Source organism: Condylura cristata, unplaced genomic scaffold (assembly GCF_000260355.1).
Source record: "Condylura cristata isolate star-nosed mole 26May11 unplaced genomic scaffold, ConCri1.0 scaffold00005, whole genome shotgun sequence".
In the NCBI taxonomy this organism is placed as follows: Eukaryota; Metazoa; Chordata; class Mammalia; order Eulipotyphla; family Talpidae; genus Condylura; species Condylura cristata.
Window position 1 is genome coordinate 60,457,919 of NW_004567106.1, and position 13,276 is coordinate 60,471,194.

Genomic DNA, 13,276 nt, shown 5'->3' on the forward strand with positions numbered 1-13,276 from the left:
GGAGCCCGCGGGGGCGGCGGGACCCGCCCCGGCCCGCAGGACACCCCCTCGGAACGCGCGGCCCACCGGGCTAAGTCATTTTTAACAGCCTAAGAAATTATCTTGTCTTCGCATTCTGGCCTCTGCTGGCGAGCCAGGTAATTTTAATAAAGAGAAAACTCCCCGATCGTAACTTCTGGGCAGCCTGCCGGCTTCGCCCCCCCTCGGCCGCTGGTCCTCAGCCAGCTGGGTGTCCGGCGGAGTCCGAGAAACTTTTTTTTTTAAGGGAAAAAAAATGCTAATACCTGACATGTCTTTCGATTCATAATTGCGATCGCTGGTTAACCGGGCTGCAAGTGCATTTCACTTCTGCCCACCGCTTGCAGACCAAATGAAAAATATCCGCAGATCTGCATCCAAAAAAGTTTTCTCATTTACCAGCTCCACTGTTAATCCAGGATCGGTAGCAGTTCCCTAAAATAGATCCACTACGTAGCCATTAATTAATAGCATTTTGATCCAGCAACATTTTTAACCTTGAAAAAGCAAAGAATCCTCTCGTGGTTGAAATTGAAACTTAAAATCCTTTGAGCAACAATTTAACTATTCAACTAACGAAAGAAAAATGCATGTTTAAACTGCATTAACCTGTCACAGGCATGCAAACAAATTTCCACGCTGAAATATAAATTATAGAGTAGCAGCGAGATCAACACATTAAAATGGACTCCCACAATTTTAATAATAGAAAGTCACGTTCCAATTAGGCAACATCTTTTATTTTTCCTTTGACAAAATTAAAAAGAAGAAAATGCAGCAAATGGTATAGAATTGCTCATATGGTGTTTTGTGATTGTGGAGGTTTCTCTTTTTATGTTGTCAGATGTGTGTGTGATTTTGTCTTAGCATTTCACCAGAGCGTTCATTTTCCCCCTCCTTTTATTAAAAAAATTTAAAACATATAGAAAAACAAATAGGATTATTTCTAAATATAATCATACCACTGTTTTGATGCAGAGAAGCTTTACTTTTACAACAGTGAATTACGTGCATTTTAATTGTAATTCTGGAGTACTTTCCCTTTTCTTTGAAAATTAAAAAAATACCTGTGTGCCAAGAATAAGATACACTCATGTATTTACTCCCTAAAATAATTTAACATGAAATATTTGTCATATTGGCTTTAGAATTTTTTCATTTATATTAAAGAATGTCACTTTATTTTCCCCTCAGTCCCATTTTCTTCTCTCTCCTTACTTCCCTAGATAATCAGCATTTCCAGTGTATAATCTTGCAGTGTCTGTTATTATTCCTTTATTTCCTAATCATCTATGTATTGGTGTAAATGCATATATCCATGCTTATGTGTTTTAATTTTTTATAAATAGTATGGTGCAGATATTATTTTAATTTATTCTTTACCCTCAATGTGATTTTTGAGAACTATCCATGTTGATACCTACAGAATCTACGTTATTCATTTTCAGCACTTTTATAATACTGTCAGCTTTATTATTTTTATGGACATGCTGTCCTAAAGCAGGTAATTATAAAGTCCCTTGCCTCAAAACTTCAGCCTATTGACTCATGTAATATACACATATTAAAATCCTATCAGAATTCTTTACTAGCTGCTTTCTTTAATTTACAGAAAATGTAAACATTTTTGAATGCAGAGAGAATCTCATGAAAAGCCATGTATTTCATATAATTGGGAAATGTTAACATTTTGTCATAGCTGTTGCAGATCTATTTTTAAAATGTGAACTATCCCACATTTCTGATAGAATTAAAGTCCCTTTTTTTACTCCTCCCCCAAACTATTCTCTACCCTCCAAGGCAAACATCATGAAATTGTCATTAAGCTTCCAATCTAGGTTTTACACTTTTACTATATAAAAACCCATAAAAATATAGAATATTGCTTTGTTTGATTTTTGAAATGTACAGTGTGGTGTTTGCACATATTATGTGTCTTGTTTTTTCCCCTTCATGGTATGTTCTTATTCTTTCTCTCCATGTTGATAAAAATAAACCCAGTTCATTCATTTTAATTACTATATTGTAGATCCATGCATATAAATGTGCCACATTTATTCATTCCCTACTGATGACTGTTTAAGCCACTGCCAATATTCTGGTATTGCGGGAAGGGCTGATAGGAACATATGTGTACATGTGTCCTTTGCACATATGTGAGAATTTCTCTGTGTATCTACCTGGATGGAAATTGCTAGGTTACACACACTTTTTATTAGAGACTGCCAAATGGTCCTCTAATTCACACCCCCATCAACAGTGTCTGAGAGTTCTTGTTTCCCTCACATGACCTTCAGCACTTTCCAGATTTAGATTTTTCTTATTTATGACCATGTGATTTTTTAAAAGCCCAGTATCTTATTGTTTATTTGAATTTCTCTCACTGCAAGTGAGGGTGAACATTTCTTCATATATGGACTGGTTATTAAGGTTTCTGAGTCTGTGATTTGTTTTTTCACAGTCCACATCCATTTTCCCAATGGTCTGTGTGTGTACTCATTTCTTTTTAACGTGATTTGTAGTTCATATAGTGTGTAAATATTATGTACAATATGGCTTTTGATGTCTTCTACACTATAGAACCTCTAAAATGTAGTCATTTTCACTGATCTTTCTGTAGCTCTTGTGTCATTCATGTCTTAGTAAAAAGAATATCTCCACACCTGATGGCATGAAAATAGAGTCTCCTAGGTGTTTTTCCTTAATGTTTTAAAGTTTTGCTTTCTACACTTGTAAAATGGATTCACCTGAGGCTTTTCTTTGTTTTGAATGGTGCCAGGTAGGAATTTAATTTAATTTCCCCTTCCTCTTGTAAAAAAGCTGTTGTCCTGACCTGACTTAAAAGAAGGTTTTTTATTTCCCCCATTAATATGCTATGCCACCATGACTATAAGTTAAATCTCCAAATATGCATGGATACTGCCTACTCTGTCCTTTCCCCACTTCTCAAACCAAGTCTGAGCCAGTACCACACTGTTTTAATTATTATGGCTTTATAACACGCCTGCATGTCTGATGGGCATTTCTCCCCTTTGCTCTCCCCTTTGTTGGCTATCTTGAACTTCTATTCTTCCACATTAAATTTAGTATCAGTTTGTCCAGTTCCACTGGAAAGCCTTTTGATATATTCTTGATTTAAATTTATAAGCTACATTTTGGGAGATATGACATCTTTATAAAATCAGGTCATCCAATCCATTAATATTTTCTTGATTTCTTAGTATCCTTTAATATAATTTTATAACTTGTTGATAAAATTCTGGTACTGCTTTGTCAGATGTAGTCCTAGGTACCTCACAGCTTTTGTTGCTGTTATATGTGGGATCCTTTTTCTATTAGATTGTTTTAATTGGTTTTAGCTGTTGTTTGGAAATGTTATTGATTTTGGAATAATCTTGTTTTGGCAAACATGCTGAACTTTCTTATTAGTTAAGTAGCTTATTTACAGATTTTCTTGCATTGTCACAGAGATAATCATATTATTTACAAATAACACTCTTTCTACCTTTTCCCCTTTTCTTATCTCAGTGAGCTGGGACCTCCAACACCAAATCACATAGGGTGGGAGCAAAGCATTGTTCTCCTATTGCTATCTCATTAAGAGTGTTTCTTATGTGTCATCATTATTTACATTTGCTGTAAGTTTTTGCTAGAAACTCTTTGTTAAATCAAGTTATCCTCTTCCAGCCCAGCTGAGTTTAAAGTAGGAATATTTTAAAACCATGTAATGAACACTGAATTTTACTAAGTGCTTTTTCAAAACTATTGAGATGATTATAGGTTTGTCATTGATATGTTAATGTAACGAGTCACCTTGATAGTTTTTTCTAATGTGGACTTACCCTTTGCATTCTTTGAGATAAACTTTGTTTTGACCTAATATACTATTGTGTTTATTTTGTTTCATTTTTTTATATATTACCTCATGCTTTTCTACCTTAGTATCTATAGTCACAAGTGATCTGGCTTCTAATTCTCTTTTTTTGCACTGCCTTACTTCATGTTTGATATCAGGCTTCTAATACCCCCATAAAATGCACTTTGAAGTGTCCCTTTTTCTACCTTTCTGGTAACAGTTAGTACAAGTACTATTGAGTGTTTGGTAAAGGTTATCTGTAAAATCATCATATTTAAAAAGTTCAACTCAAATTCTCTAGTATTAGTTTAATGGGGCTTTCTATTTTTCTTGAATGAATTTTGGTAGTTCACATTTTTCTTTAAAAATCAGAAATCACATTCAAGACTCTAATTTTTGTATATGGTTCACAACAGTCCCTTATTATTTAAAAATTCTATAATTAGATCCTTTATAATTCTGATATTATATATTTGTGAATTTTAGTTTTTCTTTTTTGTCTTAACAGAGATTTATCTGTTTTTAGACAAACCTTTATAGGCTCAACATAGGCTTTTCAGCTCGCCAGCTTTTATTGATCTTATTTGTTTCTTTCAAAACATACACATTTGTTTAACTTCTATTTTCATTTTTATTACTCTCACAGCTTTGTTGAGCTTAACATGTTCATTTTTTTTAAAAACTAGCCTTTCAAGTTAAATGTTTAACATGCTAATTCCCAATCTTTCTCTCTTTTAAAAAAATAAACTGAAGGGCTCTACATTACCCTTGCTTTATCTGTATCCTGCTAGTTTTCAAAATATTGCTTTCAATTGTCATTCAGTTCTAAATACTTTGGAATTTACTGTGATTTTTAAACACTAAAATTTCAAGAAGGCGCTTTTTCTGAATGACAGAAAAAGGTAGTATTTGCTTTTATGTCCATGATCATCTAAGAGGAACTCTCATGGCAATACAGAAGGCAACTTTGTGGTTAAGGCAAGTAGTACCAGAAGCACAAGTAACTTTAAAGCACTAGTACTATGATCTGGAAACATTCTTTGACTAGACAGTGTTCTATCCTTGTGCTGACAGATGGTTCTAGATATTTCACGCATTCAACCAGTTTACACAGGTGGCCTTCACTATCGCAAGCATTCATCTGAGAACTGGACCAGTGAACCAAAAACCCAATATGGTTCTTATATTGCAGATGGTCTAGGTGATGCTCCTGAACTCTGATAAAGAAATGCAAACCAGAGGCTTAGAGTTGGACTATGAACGCTGGTTTGGGACCTTTTGAAATAGCTCTTCCACTTCCAGTGAGGGTACCCAGTCCCTGACTGCTGAGAAGGACCTCCTGGGAGATCATTCTGGCTGAGAAGAGGCAGAATTGAAGGAAACTGCAGAGAGGAGTGTCCTTATTACACAGATAGTTCCTCAGGGAAGGGAGGGGAGGTTTCTTATTGTCTATTGTGGTTGCTTGGGATCAAGGGGTTCTCTGGGTAATGGACAGGGTGTCAGTTGTTCAGATTGATGACAAGACTTTGTGGTCTCTGTACAGCTCATATTCTATCACTTAGCTACTCTGTAGCCAGTGCATTCTTGGGTAACTTCTGTGGAACTGGCAGTAAATGGGAATGTTTAGAAGAGCAACTAAACTTAGGGTAATTTCTCAACGAACTGTCTCGAATGGCCTTCAAGTAAGTGCTACTGAAATCTCTCCTAAACCCATGCACCAGTGCCAGGGGCAACATCAAAGTGATGTTCCAGAAAGCCTTGAGAGGGTAACCTGCCCATCCCTTTGGTCACAAGTGGTTCCGAGGACGCACACAGTAGGCATTCTATAAATAAACACGGAGGAAGTGAATGGGACCATAGAAACTGGCAGATTGTATCGCTCTTCCTGGACGACTGCCAACCTCAAATAGTCAACATTCATTCCCAGGAACCCTGCAGACCTGTTTCCATCTGTGTTGTCTCCTTTCTGCTTTCTGCCCGTCCACTCACTGGAGTTCTTGCCCCACTATGTCTTGCTTTCTTAGGGCCTCCAATTCAAAACATACCTTCTCTCTCCAACCTCTTCTGTCCCTCCTTTTCTAAGAACATTTTGACTCAGCACTCAAAAATGGGTTAATATCTCCAGTTCCCAAGAAATCTCTCAATTGACTCTCCATCCTCTCATTTCAGCCACATGGTCACCACCCCCCTGAAAGCCAAATTTCTTCAGCTGACCATATTCTCGGTCGCCGTTTTCTTCCCCTCCACCCACTTATTATTAAAATCACTCCAACACTTAGCCTTCATGTTGCTTCAGAAATTCTTAAAATCCACACAGATGCACAGCATATAAACGCATTGAATGTCACTGAACTATATACCAATGTGATTAAAATGGTGAATTTTATATAGACATTACCACAATTCAAAAAATCTCTTCTTTGAAAAAGCTGGGGGGAAAAAGGTCAAGAATGACCTCCACATTGCCAAATCCAGTCCTCAAATTACTAGAATTCTCAGAGCAGTTGAGTAATCTTTGAACCATTCTCTTCTTTCTGCTTCCATGACACTCCATTCTTTTAGTGACATTATTTTATTTTCTCCTATTTTTCTAAATTTTCCTTCTCAGTATTCATTGTTCCCTTCTCCTTTCACCTAATATTTAAAATGTAAATTTGACAGTATTCAATGCCATCCTCTCTGAAGCCTATCTTCCTTCTCTAGATAACTTTGTTGTTTTTTTTTTAAGATTTCTTTATTTTTGCATACATAACTGGGGTACAAGCCAGAAGTGCAGGGGCAGTGAGAGGCTTCACCAGAGACAGAGTGGGGAGCAGAACAGGCAGATCAATGCAGTACACTGCTGAGGGGAGCAGTGGGCGGGTCAGGAGAGGTCTGCCGCGCCATGTGGGTCACCTCCAGGGTGGGAGATTGAACTCGTGCTGCAGTGGCTTCGGAGAACTTCATAATGCAGTGCTTTAACTTGTTGTGCCACAAGGGAGAGCCCCCATCCTATTTTTTAAGTCAGGAAACTGGGGGGTCATTTTTGATACTTCCCTCTTCATCAGTCCTTCACGTTTATCTTTACATAGTTATTTCTACCTTTAAAATACATCTCAGGATACACTTTTATCATTTTCTTGCCTATACCCTAATCCAAACCACCACTATCTGTAACCAAATGTCCGTATGTGTGTAATGACATTTTGGGTGCAGGCTATAGGATGTGGACATCTTTGGGGAACCATGATTCTGCCAACGTGAGGCTGAAGCAGGGTTAAGTGAAGGAACAAGATGGCAGGAGACCTGCCAGGAGATGAGCGTGTTTGGGGACCTGGGCAGGTAGAAGGTGGCTAGGCAAGGGCTTCGTAAGCCAATGTAAAGCATGAGGGGTGGGGGGCCTCCCTGGTGGCGCAGTGGGTTGGGTTGCAGCACTGCAACCTAGAGGCAGCAACGTCAGTGCAAGTTCAATCCCTGGTCAAGGAGCTGAGTCACAAGGCGCAGCAGACCTCTCCGGTCTCTCCTGCTACTCCCCTCAGCAGTGTACTTCCTCCATCTGCCTGCTCTGCTCCCCACTCTGTCTCAGGTGAAGCCTCTCACTGCCCCTATACTTCTGGCCTGTACCCCCTCTCTGTATGCATAAATAAGTCAATCTTTAAAAAAAAAATGAGTGAGACGGGAATTCCGACAGATCATTTTGAGCAGTAAGGGACCCCCAGTTACTTTCTAGAGATTCACTCTGGATGCTGTGTGAAGAGACCAGGGAGACTGGGCAAACGCCCCAGCAGCACAATGGCGCTTCAGAGCGAGCAGGGGCTGTGCAGATGTGCTCAGCATCTGGGTGTCCTTCGCTTAGCACAGGGAGGGGCTGCTTGCTGCCGGGTTGGGCTCAGGGTAGGAGAGAAGGGGAAGGCTCATGCATGGCTTCAAGAACTTCAGCCCAGTAAGGGGTAGAATATCCTTTTTTATTTTGCTCAGAAAGAGCAGGGTGTAGGTACTTGGGCTATGAGCCTGCTGCTGTTGCTGTTTGAAGTCTGACTTGCATCCCTGGCTGAGTATCGGGATGAAAGGACTTTCGAAATAATCACTGTTTCCCTAGGTGTGCTCCTGGAAGACAGGATCTCTAATGCTTTAGAGTTTCTCAAAATGCCACATGTAATTATTTTTGTTAAATAACTTTTTAGTAATAATAAGACATTCAGTAGTTTTCAAACTAACGGTTTAGTGTTAAAATATACACATCAAATATTTTCTACTTTATATAACCTAGTCACTTCAATGCAGTGTTTTAGATTCCATTTCAGCTCTTGATAAACCCCCATGTGCTTAGCTGTTAGGTTCCATTTCTATCCAGCTGAACTTCTTTCAAGTTACACCCGGGCTCATGTTAATTTACAAGTCGATGTTAAGTATACATGACCTTATGAAAAACAGGTGAGCCTTTATTTGACTCATTTCAAATACTTTTCAGTGCCTGGAGTGTTATGGGCTTTAAAAAATAACCATCGACAGGAAGAGTTAGCACATAGTAAATAATCAGTAAATATTTTTACATAATGAGACAGAGAGCAGAGGCCAGCTGAGGTGTCTATATTAAAACAGGAAAAAAGTGGGTTAAGAGGTTCTACAGTAATGAACCAATAGTTCAGCAATATGTGTGGACTCTAAAAGGCAGAGCTGAATCCCAGCCTAGGATGCTAGGATACTCCTCTCACATGGAGGGAGTGTAAGCTGGAGACAGTAAGTTGTAGAAATGACTTGCTATTTTGACATTTCACATCTTGGTACATACATTAGAAAGACTCTTGTTCTTGGCCCCAGGAGACAGCTTCGGATATGTTCAGCATAACATTTGCAAGCAAATTCGGGGCAATCGAAATATTCATAAAAATTCAAGGCAGTACTATAGACAGGTGAAAATAAATGACGACTCCCAACTAGTTCAATCATACAGAATGTTTTTGGCTTAGGAGACAGAGAAGAGAATAAACCCAAGATTTTTGAAGACTGTGTCTAATAGGATGATAGTTACAGAAAGCTGAAATTCATGGGAATTATCACAGAATCAGTGTGCTAGAGTTGTTGAGAGCCCCAGCTCGGCAACCAGCCAATCAGTCCTTGGTCCATCACTTAGCTGGTCACCAATTACATGACCCTGATGAAGTTACTTCTCATTTATAAAAAGGATAATAATAGTGCTCACCTCATTGAACTTCAGTGAGAAAGCAGCCAGTTATTATATGTAAAGTGATTAGCCATGTGGTAAGGACTACTTCAGTTATATATGGGATTGTTTATCCATAATAAAGCCACGTGTTAAAAGCAGAATCCATTAATGGATTATTTGGAGGCAATAGTATCTCTGGTGGGGGAAGAAAGGGGATGAGATTTCATTTAGTGTTTTGTTTTTCAAAAGCTAAGGTACCAACAAGGTGATTGACTAGGTTTGTCAACATGCCAGGTGGGCACACTCCTGTCTGCTGTGTTATTCACTGTACTTTTCATGTGCTTGAAATATTTCATTTTTGAAAATGATAGCACAGAGCCTGTGACATGGCAGTGATTAGGAAGTGGTACGGATTCGGGAGCATCCAGCTGACTTCCTTTCCCATGCTTTCTGGTCACCGGGGAGGAAATGGTGGGCTCAGTGGTGGTGGGTGGGTGGGGGAGACGGAGCCAGGCTCTGAGGGAAAACGATTTTGAACTGACAATTCTATACCTAGGTGAACATGTCATTTCAGTGTGAGAGCAAAATCAAAACACATTCAGAAGTGTCAGTGTCCAGAAAACACACCACTTCAGTCCTCTCTAGAACAGTAACTAAGCAATGCATGCCAGGTATAGAAGAAGTGATTCAAAAGAGGAAGACATGCAGGATGCGAAATCCAGTGGCCAAACGTGGTGAAATGTAAAAATCACAACCGATTCAGGAGCGTGGAGAAAGGGCAGGAGGAAGAGAGCGCGAGAGAGCTCGAGCATGAGAATGAACTACAAACCTGGAGTTAAAATCCCCAGGGGTCTTTCCCTGGGAAATAGCAGAGGGCAAGGGAGAAAAGTAAAAGCACGGAAAGGTTCTTGACTCGCTGGAGTGGAGTTAGTTACAATGACTAATTGAAGGTATTGGTTTTATAAAGCAAGTTTAAGTATGTGCTTAAAAATTAAGGAGTAAGCACTGGAAAAACTGGGAGTTACTAATCGCTGAAAGAAAGAAATCAGAAAACTTAAGCAATTCCATCACAGGGGAAAGGAGAAAAAGGAGAGTCAGCGATAAAGTGTATAAACAGTATACACAGGGAATAGGCAGAAATTAGTCCAAAATCAAAATCACGATGTGAATGGATTTACTAACCCTATGACAAGACCTTCAGCTTAGAAATGACCCCAAGCCCTGAAGAGCTAGGTACTGTCTCCCCAAAACACCTAAGAGAAAACAACCCAGAAAGTTAAAATTAAATGGAAACAGATGTAACAAAAAAAGCCAAATTAACGTTTCTAGTGGAGAATAGATAAGAATATGGAAGGTTCCAATACAATTGTGAAAAAACTTTATATTTAAGAAATAATGGACTGTATCCATTCAGTTTTAAAATGTACATGGAATATTTACAAAGGGAATTGCAGTAGAATCTATAAAGTAGGAATTACAAAACTTACATTTGCTGACCACATGCATAAAATTATTGAACAAAAAATAGTAAAAATTTCAGACAAAAACTCTATCCTCTTCAAAACAAGAAAACACACTTCCAATTAACTTGGATTAAGGAGGAATTAAAATTGAAATTACAAACTACTTAGAAGTGAACAAATGAACACACTACATTTCAAGAGCTATGAGTGCTCGCAAAGTGTGGCAAATGGGAAGATTTACAGCTTTGAGTGCTTGTAGAAAACAGAAATTGTGAAAATAAACAAACGAAGCTTTTGAGTCAAGAGCTAGAAAAAGAACAGGAAATAAACCCAAAGAAATAAAAGGAAAAAGAATAAGAATAAAATAGAAATTAATGAAATAATTGCTAAAATCAATTACTTCTTCTTTGTCAAGACCCATAAAATATATGACTGCTTAGTGAATCTAATTAAGAAAAAAAGAAGATATAAATAACGTAAGGAACAGGAAATGTGGAAGAATGAATGATTACTATGCACAACTTTAAATAAATGTAATTAAAAACTTAGATGAAATGATTGATCCATAGAAGTTCAAATCACCAAAGCTGGTTCTATATGAAAGAGAAAAACCTAAAAACCATCTTAAAAATGGAAAAATAATTAAAAGTCTACCAAACAAAACAAAACAAAACAAAGCACCAAATCCAAGTAGTTTTGCAAGCTAGAGCTACCAAAATCAAGGAACAGATATTCCTCATTTTATAGAAATGTTTCTGGCACATATAATGGACTGAAAGCTTTCAATTCATCCATGAAGTAGAAAACCTTGTTCTGAAGTCAGAGGAAGACAGAACTAAAAAAATGGTTTCATTCACTTACAACCACAAGTACTATTGATAAATTTCTAAATAAATTATTAGGACATCAAATATAGCAGGGTGCTAAAAGAATATTAGATCAAGCCCACTGGTAGATCTCTGTAGAGGAAGAGTAGTTGGAAAACACATGAAAAGGATTCGTTGTGTTCTCTTAGTAGACTACAAGATGAATATATCTCAATAGGTATCCCATAAAGTAGTTGATAAAATGTACCACATATTCCTTATTTAAGAAGGAAATATTCAGAGAAGTGCCCCATATTTGAAAATGTGTGCCTTTCAATAATCTCCACAAGAAAATCATGAAATACTTGAAGCACTGAACCAGATGTCCCATTCAGTGTAATAATGGAAAAAAGCCAGAAATAACATGTCTAAAATATTTGTATATTTCTATATGAAATACAGATACAAAACTCACTTTTGGCAGATATTTTCATCCTCCTGAAAAAATCCAAGTGTCCCAGAAACTTTAGAGCTAGGAAGATAAAGATCTTCACGCTGGAAAGTATACGACAGAATTGAAGCTCACAGAGGCTGAACAAATGGAAAAGCACATACTGTCGTACAACAGCATGTATTATCCCCCCCAAATTTACAGATTTAATACAATATTCCAGGCAACATGTCACTTGGTTTCTGTATGAAATTTGGCAAATTGATTCAAATTCATGTAGAAGGAAAAAAATGGCAGGAATGACATTTTTCTAGCCCATACAAAACATATTGAGAATCAACATAGTGTGGATTAGCGTAAGACTATTGATCATTTGATGGAACAAAAGAGATGTCCCACAAAGAGGTAATTGTAAGGGTTCCATATATAATGAAAGTGACATTTCAAGAGAGTAGGGAAATGATAGATACTTTATTATAAAGTGTTCCACAATTAGGTAGTCATCTGGGGAAAATAAATTTCAGTGACCTCCATATACAATATAAAAAATTAATTCTATCTGCCTTAGAGATGCAAGCATAAAGTTAAAATAACTGGGATAATGTGAATAGACATCGAGAATGTTATCTGGTAGAATTCAAAATCTAGTCATGATTAACAACTCTTTGAAAACCAGCAATAGGAAGGATTGTCTTCAACTTGGTAACAGCATCAACAGCAAAAAGGCGAAAGACCAAGTGACTCCTCCTTACACTGGAAGCAAACCAAGGACACCAACTTTCCCATTTCTTTTCAGCAGTGAGTGGACTTTAGCTAGAGCAACAGGCAAGGAAAGTATACAGCTTACAAGGGAGAGCTAGAGCTGCTTATTATCCGATATTTAAAAAATCCCAACGAATGTACCAAGAAGTTACTAGAACGAATGAGTAAGTTACTAAGGCTGTAGAACACCAGGTCAATATACTAAAATTAGTATTTCTGCATCCTCAGTGAACAAATAAAAAAATCAAAATTAAAAAGACTGTACTATTTACCACCTGAAGCAATTCCGTTCAACTCCCCCAAAACATGAAATGTTCAGGATGCGTTGAGCAAAATGGTCATCCATGGCCTGAAAGTCTTAACACAGTGCTGAAAGAGGAGAGACTTACTGTCCCAGGGGCTCCAGACTCCACACCGAGAAGAGGGCTCCAAACTGACATACATATTCAATGGGATCCTAGTCAGCATGTCAGTGGGGTGACTGTTTTTGTCAGGTAGATAGATTTGAAATGGGTATGGAAAGACAAAGGAACTAAAATAACCAAAGTGATTCTGGTAAGGAGAACACAGTTGGAGGGAGACCCACGCCATCCGATTCCAAGAACTGTGATATGAGTACAGTGCAGTCTGTTGGGGAAAGACAGGTGCAGGGTTAATGGATCAGAAGAGAGACTCAAGGAATAGAACAAAACAGCCAAGTGGTTTTGACAAAGGTGCAAAACCACTCGGTAGAGAAAGGCTGGCACTTCCGGAGGTGGAGGTGGAGGTGGGGGT

General features: G+C 38.0%; 1 protein-coding gene across 1 annotated transcript in view; it reads right to left on the reverse strand.

Annotated features, from left to right (window-relative positions):
• KLF14 (Kruppel-like factor 14) overlaps positions 1-13,276 on the reverse strand; it is a 25,787-nt gene that overhangs the window by 1,213 nt on the left and 11,298 nt on the right. The window lies entirely within an intron of this gene.